This window comes from Otolemur garnettii, unplaced genomic scaffold (genome assembly GCF_000181295.1).
Source record: "Otolemur garnettii isolate 467f Iridium unplaced genomic scaffold, OtoGar3 scaffold00089, whole genome shotgun sequence".
NCBI classification, from domain to species: Eukaryota; Metazoa; Chordata; class Mammalia; order Primates; family Galagidae; genus Otolemur; species Otolemur garnettii.
This window is the reverse complement of record NW_003852484.1, coordinates 5,462,050-5,472,273: the sequence shown is the minus strand read 5'-3', so window position 1 is coordinate 5,472,273 and position 10,224 is coordinate 5,462,050.

Sequence of the window (10,224 nt, the reverse complement as noted above, 5' to 3'; positions counted from 1 at the left end):
TCCTTGTCTTTCTTTATTATTATCTGGTTGATGTCATCTTTTCAAAGTCATTGATAGGGTCTTTCCTGGTGCCTAATCTGGATGCCTGGACACCTGATGCAGACTGTCATTTGGCAAGCATGGAAACATTTTCCTGCATAGCCATGTAACTTCTCATTCATAACTAAACAGCTAGATTTCAAGAATGCTGCCCACATTGACAAAAGCTTTGCTGAGATCTTCGTTCAACATTTTCAGTGATGGATGTCTTCAGGTGTGCCTCTGAATAGTCCATTCAGAGAATCCAGATGGCTAGATCAAGCTACTGTATCTGAAGACTGTAGAGGACAATGCTGGCACACAGTAGACCTCGGTGAGTCAATGGGCGTATGGAAGGATAGTGGTAATAGCCCAGAGCTCTCACATGTCTGATAACTTCTCTCTGGGTAGTTGGGTACTGAGCTTCTCACAGTTGGTCCAGGAATCAAGGGCAGAGGGCCCTGCTGATGTGGGACTATGGGACCTTCACGGAGCAGCTGCAAGAGAAGCAGCAGGAGATGCTGAAGCAGGGAGACTCTTAGTCGAAAGCTATTTTGTTGTTTCTGCTGTATTTGGTACCTGAGAGGCTGAGCTGAGGGCCTTCCCTTCCTCCTGTACATCCTGGTGAGGGTTCTCTGTCTTAAGGTCCCTTCCCTCTTGCCTGCCAAGAACCAAACCTTCTCTTTCTGACTCATGTAGTTGTTGTAAAGATAATCCTGATGTCAGAAGCAGTGACCACTGAATTGAGAGGAGAAAGGCAATGACTATTCAGAAACAAGTCTCCACTCATCATGCAAATACCCCTAATTAAGAAATCCAGAGTCAGATTCTGTGTCATGGAGACATAATTTCCTTTGACTCAGAGAGTTCCAGGAATTGCTGCAGGCTGTAAATCTTTTTTAGTTTCCTGCGTTAAATGACTTCACCCTTTGCCTTGAGTTTTCTTGGACAAAAGTGAATTCATTCTAACAGTTGTGAAGTATATTCTATGTGACTAGTGACTCAAGAGATAGGTGTGAAGAATAACAGTGTTCTGACCTCAAGGCGCTTGCAATTAAGAGAATCTTTAAGTGGTAAAGCCTGAGTAATATGTGGATACTGATAGAAAGGTGAAAACTTTGTTTGGACACTAGTTACACGTTGAATTGTGTCCTCAAGATTTCTAACCCCCAGAACCTCAGAATGTGGTCATTCCCTCCCCTCACAGTCCTCAGAAAGAACCAACCCTACTGATGCTTTGATCTTGGGCTTCTAACCTCCAGAACTCTGAGACAATAAATTTTATACCACAGCTAGTCTGTGATATTTTGACAGCTCTCTCAAACTAAGGTAGATATTTGATAACTTCTTCTTGTTTGTGTACAATCTGATGGGAAAAATCCTGGGTGGACATAACTTAAAAGTTTGTGTGGTTTATATTCATTAGAAATTTGATAAATTCTGTCATTCATTCATTTATTTATTCATAATTTCCTATATCCTTACTCTGATTTATTTTTATTGCACTTAACCACTCTTGGGAAAATTATTTTATCTGTTGGCTGCATGGACCACTTTTGTAATGCTTGAGTCAGGATTATAAATGTGCCCATCACCCAGATAATGTTTATTGTACCACCAATACATTTTTGCCAATCTTCCCTCCCTGATTGATTTCCACTGAGTTTTACTTCCCTCTGTGCACATATGTGTTCATTGGTTAGTTCCAATTTAGTAGTGAGTACATAACGGTGTTTGTTTTCCCATTCTTTGGATACTTTACTTAGGATAATGATTTCTAGTTCCATCCAAATTGCTACAAAAGGCATTAATTCATCCTTCTTCAGGACTGAGTAGTAGTCCATGGTGTGTGTGTGTGTGTGTGTGTGTGTGTGTGCGCGCGCATGCGTGCGTGTGTGTGTGTGTCTACATACCAAATTTTGTTAATCTGCCTATGAATTGATGGGCACTTGGGTTGATTCTGCATCTTTACAATTGTGAATTGTGTTGCAATAAACATTCAAGTGCAGGTGTCTTCTTGATAAAACGACTACTTTACCTTTGTGTAAATACTTAGTAGTGGGATAGATGGATCCACTGTTAGGTCTGCTTTTGGTTCCTTGAGGAATCTCCATACTGTTTTCCATAAAGGCTGTACTCATTTGCAGTTCCATCAATGGTATGTAAGCATTCCTTTCTTTCTACATCCATGCTAGCATCTATTGTTTTTGGACTTTTTTTTTTGAGACAGAGTCTTACTATGTTGCCCACAGTAGAGTGCTGTGTCATCACAGTTCACAGCAACCTCAAACTCACGGGCTTAAGCGATTCTCTTGCCTCAGCCCCCCAAGTAGCTGGGACTATAGGCACCTGCCACAATGCCCAGCTATATTTTTGCTGCAGTTGTCATTGTTGTTTAGCTGGCCTGGGCCAGGTTTGAATCCCCCAGCCTTGATGTGTGTGGCTGGTGCTGTAACCACTGTGCTTTGGGTGCCGAGCCTGTTTTTGGACTTTTTAATAAAAGCTATTCTAACTGGGATAAGGGGATATCGCATTGTGGTTTCAATTTCATTTCCCTGATGATTCATGATGTTGAGCATTATTTCATACATTTATTGGCCATTTGTCTATATTCTTTTGAAAAGCTTCTGTTCATGTCTTTTGCCCACTTTTTGATGGGGTTGTTTGATTTTTTTCTTGCTGATTTGCTGGAGTTCTTTGTAGATTCTGGTGATTACCCTTTATCAAATGTATAGCTTACAACTATTTTCTCCCATTCTGTAGTTGTCTATCAGCTCTGTTGATTATGTCCTTTCCTGTGCAGAGTTTCTAATTTAATCAAGTCACATTTATTTATTGTTGTTGCTGTTATTTCCATTGGGGTCTTAGTCACATTTTTTTTTGTGTTAGCCAATATCTAGAAGAATTTTTCCTACATTTGCCTCTAGATTGTTATGGTTCCATGCCTTACATTTAAGTCTCTTATCCATCTTGAATTAATTTTTATGACTCATGAGAGATAAGGATCCTGTTTCAGTGTTCTGCATGTGCCTATCTGATTTTTCCAGCACCGTTTATTGATTAGGGCTTCTTTTCCCCAGTGTATATTGTTGTCTGCTTTGTCAAACATCAGTTGGTTGCATGTGGATGGTTTTATAACTGGGTTCTTTGTTCTGTCCCACATTGGTCTATATCTCAGTATTTTTAATCAATACCATGCTGTTTTGTTTACTAGAGACTTGTAGTGCAATTTGGAGTCTGGTAGTGTGATGCCTCCTGCTTTGCTCTTTCTGCCTAAGATTGCTTTGGCTATTCAGGCTCTTTTCTGATTCCAAAGGAAGCATAGAAATATTTTTTTCTAGATCTGTGAAATATGACATTGGTATTTTGATGGGGATTACACTGAATCTGTAAATCACTTTGGGTTTTATGGACATTTTTTGTTTGTTTGTTCAGAGACAGAGTCCCACTTTATTGCCCTGGGTAGAGTGCCATGATGTCACACGGCTTGTAGCAACTTCCAACTCCTGGGCTTAGGTAATTCTCTTGCCTCAGCCTCCCAAGTAGCTGGGAGTACAGGCACCTGCCACAATGCCTGGCTATTTTTTTGAAGCAATTTGGCCAGGGCTGGGTTTGAACCCGCCACCTTCAGTATATGGGGCTGGCACCCTACCCACTGAGCCACAGGTGCTGCCCTTTATGGACATTTTAACAATGTTGATTCCACTAGTCCATGAGCATGATATGTTTTTTTTTTTTAATTTTTTTGTGTCATCTGTGATTTCTTTCCCCAGTGTTTAGCAGTTCTCTTTGTGGAGAACTTTCACCTCCTTGGTTAAGTATATGCCTAGGTATTTTATTTTCTTTGTAGTCATTGTGAATGGTATTATGTCTTTGACTCTCAACTTGACTGTTGCTGGTATATAAGAATGCTACTGATTTTTGTACATTGATTTTGTAACTTGAAACTTGCTGAATTTATTTATCAATTCCAGGAATTTCTTGGTGGGGTCTTTGGGATTTTCTATATATAAGATTATGTCATCAGCAGCCAAGCACAGTGGCTCACACCTGTAATTCTAGTGCTCTGGGAGGCAAAGGCAGGAGGATCACTTGAGGTCAAGAGTTCAAGACTAGTTTGAGCAAAGCAAGACCACTTGACTACTCAAGACTACAATCTCTACTAAAAATAGAAAAATTAGGTATGGTGGCACACACCTGTGGCCCCAGTTACTAGGGAAGTTGAGGTAGAGAATTGCTTGAGCCCAGGAGTTTGAGGTTGCTGTAAGGTAGGCGAGGCTGTGGCATTCTAGTCTGGGTGACTGAGCAAGACTCTGTCTCAAAAACAAACAAAAAGAAAAGATCATATCATCAGCAGAAAGTGATAGTTTAACCTCCTCTTTTTTGATGTGTACACACTTTATTTTTTTCTCTTGCCTGATTTGCTCTGGCTATGACTTTTAGCACTATGCTGAGTGTTGTGGAAGTAGCGACTGTTGGAATCCTTGTCTTACCCCGGTTCTTTGTGTGAATGCTTTCAACTTTTCCCCATTCAGTATAATGTTGGCTGTGGGTTTGTCATCTATGGCTTTTTAAATTTTGAGGTAAGCTCTTTCTATGCCTAGTTTATTGAGGGTTTTTATTGTGAAAAGGTGTTCAATTTTGTCAAATGCTTTTTATGCATCTATGGAGATGAACATATGGTCTTTGTTTTTGCTTCTATTTATGTGGTGTTTATTGATTTACATATGTTGAATTATTCTTGCATCTCTGGGATGATGCTCACTTGGTTGTGGATTAATTTTGATGTGTTGTTGAATTCAGTTTGATAATATTTTATTAAGAAGTCTGGCATCTATATTTGTAAGGGGTATTGGTCTATAGTTTTCTTTTTTTGTTTTGTCCTTTACTGGCTTTGTAGCAAGGTGACACAGGCTTTATAGAATGAGTTGTGGAAGATTCTTTCCTTCTTGATATTATGGAATAATTTCTGCTATATGGGTACCAGGTCGTCTTCGTAGGTTTGGTAAAATTTGGCTGTGAATATATCAGATCCTGGGCTTTTTTGTTGTGGTGGTTGTAAGATTTTTTTGGTTATTGCTTCAAATGCTTTGCTCATGATTAATCTGTTCAGGAGTTCTATTTCTTGCTAATTGAGTCATAGGAGGTTGTATGTTTCCAAGATTTTTTCAATATCCTCTAAATTTTCAAGTTTATGTGCTTAGAGATTTTCACAGTGATCACTGATGATATTTTGTATTTCTGTGGCATCAGTTGTAATAGCTTTTTTTTCTTTTTCTTTTCTTTTCTTTCTTTCTTTCTTTCTTTTTTTTTTTTTTTTGAGACAGAATCCCACTCTGTTGCCCTGAGTAGAGTACTGTGGTATTATAGCTCACAGCAACCTCAAACTCTTGGGCTCAAGAGAGCCTCTTGCCTTAACCTCTTGAGCAGCTGGGACTCAAGGTGTTGAGCAGCTGAGACTATAGGCACCCACCACAATGCAAGCTAGTTTTTCTATTTTCAGTAGAGGCAGGGTCTTCTTCTTGCTCAGGCTGGTCTTGAACTCCTGAGCTTAAGCAATCCACCCAAATCAGCCTGCCAGAGTGTTAGGATTACAGGGATGAGCCACCATGCCCAGCCCTTTTCCTTTCTGATTGGCTTTTGGCTCCTTTCTCTTCTATTCCTGGCTAATCTAGAAAAAGGTCTATCAATTTTGTTTATCTTTCAAAGAACCAACTTTTTTTCATTGGTTCTTTGTATTACTTTTGTTGTTGTTTTTCATTTTATTTTGTCTGCTCTGACCTTAGTTTTTTCTTTTCTTTTGTGAGATTTGGGTTAGATTTTCTCTTTCTTTTCTAGTTCTTTGAGACAGGTCATGAGATTGTTAATTTATAAACTTTTAGTCTTTTTGATGTTGGCATTTAAGAATATGAATTTTCTCTTTAGGACTGCTTTTGATGAATCTCATAGATTTTGATAGCTTATGTCTCATTTGTTGTTTAGTTTTGAGGAATCTTTTGGTTTTCATCTTAATTTCATTGTTGACCTAATAATTATTCAGTAGCAGGTTGTTTAATTTCCATGACTTTATGTGGAATTGAGTGTTTTTCTTAGAGTTGTTTTCTAGTTTTATTGCACTGTGGTCTGAGAAGATTCATGTTATGATTTCAATTTTCTTGAATTTGTTGAGACATGTTTTGTGGTCTAAGATATGATCAAGCTTGGAGCATGTTCCATGTGCTGATGAGAAGACTGTATATTCAGCTATTTCAGGGTAAAATGCTCTGTAGATGTCCATTAGGCCTGTTTATTCTAGAATCCCATTTAAGTCCAATGTTTTATTTATTTTCTGCTTGGATTATCTGTCCAGCTCTGTCAGTGGGATATTAAAGTCCCTGGCAATTATGGTGCAGCTGTTTATCTCTGCTTAGATCTAGCAGGGCTTGCTTTATAAATTGGGGTGCCCCTGTGTTAGGTGCAAAAATATTTAAGATTCTTGTATCTTCTTGTTGAATTGCTCCATAAATAATGGTCATCTGTGTCTTTCTTTACTCTTTCAGATTTAATGTCAATTTTGTCTGATATGAGAATGGCTACATCTGCTTTCTTTTGGTTTCCATTTGTGTGAAATGTTTTTGTCATCCCTTTACCTTGAATCTGTATGAATCTTTGTGGGTTAGATGTGTTTCCCAGAGACAGTGAATATTTGGGTTTTGTTTTTTTTTTCCTCCATGCAGCCAGTCTTTTGAGTGGGGCATTCAGACCATTTATGCTAATTAATTGAATTGATATGTGGGATGCCATTTTGTTCATCCTGTTGGGTAGTACCTTATTGCTTTGTTTTACCTCTTGTGCTATTGTTTTATATGTGCTCTGAGCTTTAGTTTTTGAGTGGTTTTACACTGGTGTCTATTGTGCTGATCCATATATAATTTGCTTCTGAGTATTTCCTGCAGGGCAGATCTGGTCTTGACAAATTCCCCCAGTGTTTACTGGATTGGAAAAGTCTTTATTTCTCCTTCATATATGAAACTTGGTTTTGCAGGACACAAAATTTTAGTCTGACAGATGTTTTGTTTAAGAAGACTGATGATAGGGCCTCAATCCCTTCTGGCTTGTAAAATCTCAATTGAGAAGTCTGGAGTTAGCCTGATGGGTTTTCTGTTGTAAGTTACTTTATATTTTCACCTCACAGCTCACAGTACTTCCTACTTCATGACTTTGTGCTGACTTTGGCCAGTCTGATGACTACAGTGTTAGTGATTGCTTCTTTGCAATGAATCTCTCAGGTGTTTGTCCAGTTTCTTATACCTAGATGTCTGTATCTCTGGCAAGACAGGGGAAATTTTCCTCAATTAATCCTTCCAATAGGTTTTCCAGCCCTTGTCCATCAGGGGTGCCTGTGATTCTTATATTTGGCTATAGGCATTGTTCATTCCTCTTAATTCTCTATTCTTTATTTTTGACTGACTGATAATTCAATGGAATTGTTTTCAATCTCTGAGATTCTTTCTTCTGCCTGTTTTAGTGTATTCTTAAAACTTTCCACTGTGTTTTGTATTTCCTTAAAGGAATTTTTCATTTCCAGAAGTTCTATTTTTTTTTTAAATATGTCAATCGCGATAGTAAATTTTTCAACAATTTCCTGAATTGTTTTTTTGGTTTGTTCTTCTATTTTCTCTTGGATTTCATTGACCTTTCTTACAATCTATATTTGGAATTCCTTATCTGTCATTTCATTATTTTTATTTTGGTTCATATCCATTGCTAGAGAGCTGGTGTTTACTTTTGAGGATGTCCTTTTATTCTGATTTTTTTTATATGTCCAGAGTTTTTCACTGATTTATTCTCATCTGGAGCAATTACTCCTTCTTGTTTTTGGATTTTCTTTTGTTCAGATGGGCCTTTCACCATTTTAAAGTGTGTCTTAGCATATGTTGTGTAAGAACATTTGGCTTTGCTTGTGGGTACTTTAATGGTGATCTAGGTTCTGGATGGATGCTTTGACTATAGAGATTCTTAGTATGGTGGTTTTTCTCACTTGCTAGTTGTTTGTAGCCCTTAGCAGTGTGAGCTATGTGTGTGGGCAGATTCCTTGTCTCTCTTTAATAAAGGAGGATGGAAGTCTTCGGAATACTTTCTGCTCACCTAACCTTGTGTTATTCTTAACAGTGTGAATTGTATTGGTATGCCATATTTAATCTCAGAGACAGTATGTGGTGTTTGCAGGTAATTAGCCACACCCTATATGACTGAATCAGCAAATACTATAAAGGGCTGTGACAATTGACCTCCCTGTCAATAGGTGGCACTTGCCACAGGAACAAGCTGTAGTGTTGTTTTTGGGACCTGTGATGGGCTCTAGCCCCTCAAGACAAGGACCTGGATACCCTGGGTGGTGGGCAGGGGCCTGGAACTTCTAGGTAAGCCTTGTTCTCTACCACAGCAGAGGCAGGTAGGGGAATGGGCTGGGTGGGGCTGGGTTGGATGAGCCTGCCCTCAGCCTCCACCAAAGCTGGTAAGGTAACTATTTTAGCAGGGATGAAAGATCTGCTCCTGGGCATCTGGGGACAGCTGCCAGGGAGAGGCTAGAGAGGTTCCATCCAGCCACAAAATCCTTGTGTTGGGGAAGGGCCACCTGAAATTCACAATCTGTCTATCAGCAGTGTGTTTTGTTTCCCTGTGACTCCCACAGTCTGGACTAGAATTAGGAAATATGTGTGGGGGAATGAGCAAGATGAAAACTGAGGGGCTGAAGCATCCTGAAGACAAAGGTATAGGGTGGGTGTAGAAGCAATATGGCACCTGCTCTCTCAGGTTGGGTCCACGGTGACTGGAAGTGCTGCAAGGGTCTGGCAGCTAGCGCTTTGTCCTCAAGAAGTTTCTGGCTCAGTCAAGGCACCAGATTTTGTGCTTGTGAGGGTAGAAAGGCTCTCCGGCCGCTGAGGAGCCTGTGGCCTGCCAGAAATGTGAGTGAGGGAGAAAAATCCTCTCTACCTACCCTTTTTGCTGGATTCTAAGCTTTCCAGGGAGTTGACCTCTGCTAATATCTTATTCTTTCTTGTTCAGCTCTACAACTTCTTCCTGTGAAATCTCTTGTAGTTGCTGGCACTTTTCTCTATGAGATCTATGTTTGTTTGTTTTTTCTTTTCTATCTAAAGCTTTTCCTTTTTTCTGAGATGATCTGGCACCTGGTGTCAGCCATCTTTTTTCTCCCCTAGTCTTTGTTTACTTATTTCGCCACTACCTTCATGATAGATGTACAAGAAATATATGTTGAATAAGAATTTATTCTTCCTTGTTCTCGTCTCTCTTTCCCTCTATTAAAATACCTAAGCTCCTCTTATATCTACTCTGTGCATAGTTTTCCATGCTTGTCACTATCAGAGAATGAGGAGGTACAAGGAATGGCTCTTGTCTCCAAGAAGTTTCTGATTTCATGGAGGAGTCAAAGCATGCCCACATAAGGGGTGGCATTCCACTACCAGGTGGTAGGTGAGTGTGTGCTGGCCAGGTGCTAAACCATAACTGCTGCCAAGAGGAAGGTGCAGTGGGTGAGGGTATGTAGGAAATGGCTAATGGAGAAGGAGGTCCCCGGACTTGAGATGGAGGAGGGAATCTGAGAGAGTAGAGGGGAATAAAATGTTTATACCCATTGCCTTCCCTAATACCCAGAAGCTATGTATAGGGAAGAGTAGGATTGGCCCAGGCCAGACTTGGGCAAGGGCTTAGGATGTAGATAACAGACAGAGCCCAGAAGCTTTACTCTGGCATCCCAAGAGATCAGAGCCAAAGCTCAGGGGTTCTCAACTCTGGCTACACATTAACATCATCTTAGAAACTTAAGAAACATTAACCTCAAGATCCCACCTTGACATAGTATATCTCAGTACTTTAGGCAAGGCTCCAGGGGGAAGAAATCCTTTTAGGACCTGTATGGGAAGCAGTGGCTTCCAACTACAAGGCCTAGGCCACTCTGGCCCAGGCATGGGGCATCTGCAGTTCCAGAGTGACAAGCGTAACTGCTGGAAAGAAGGCATCTGGCTGCATTCCACTGGTATGGCCTGCTTTTCCTAAGAATAAAAATGCCTGCTTGTGATATCAGAAGAATGTATTGATGGATCTGCATCTTGTTTCCAATTTTTACTATATTTTATGGTGGGAGCAGAGCAACAATAGCAGGACTAACTAGGGTCACCCTCTTTGTTTTTTTTTTTTTTTTTTTTT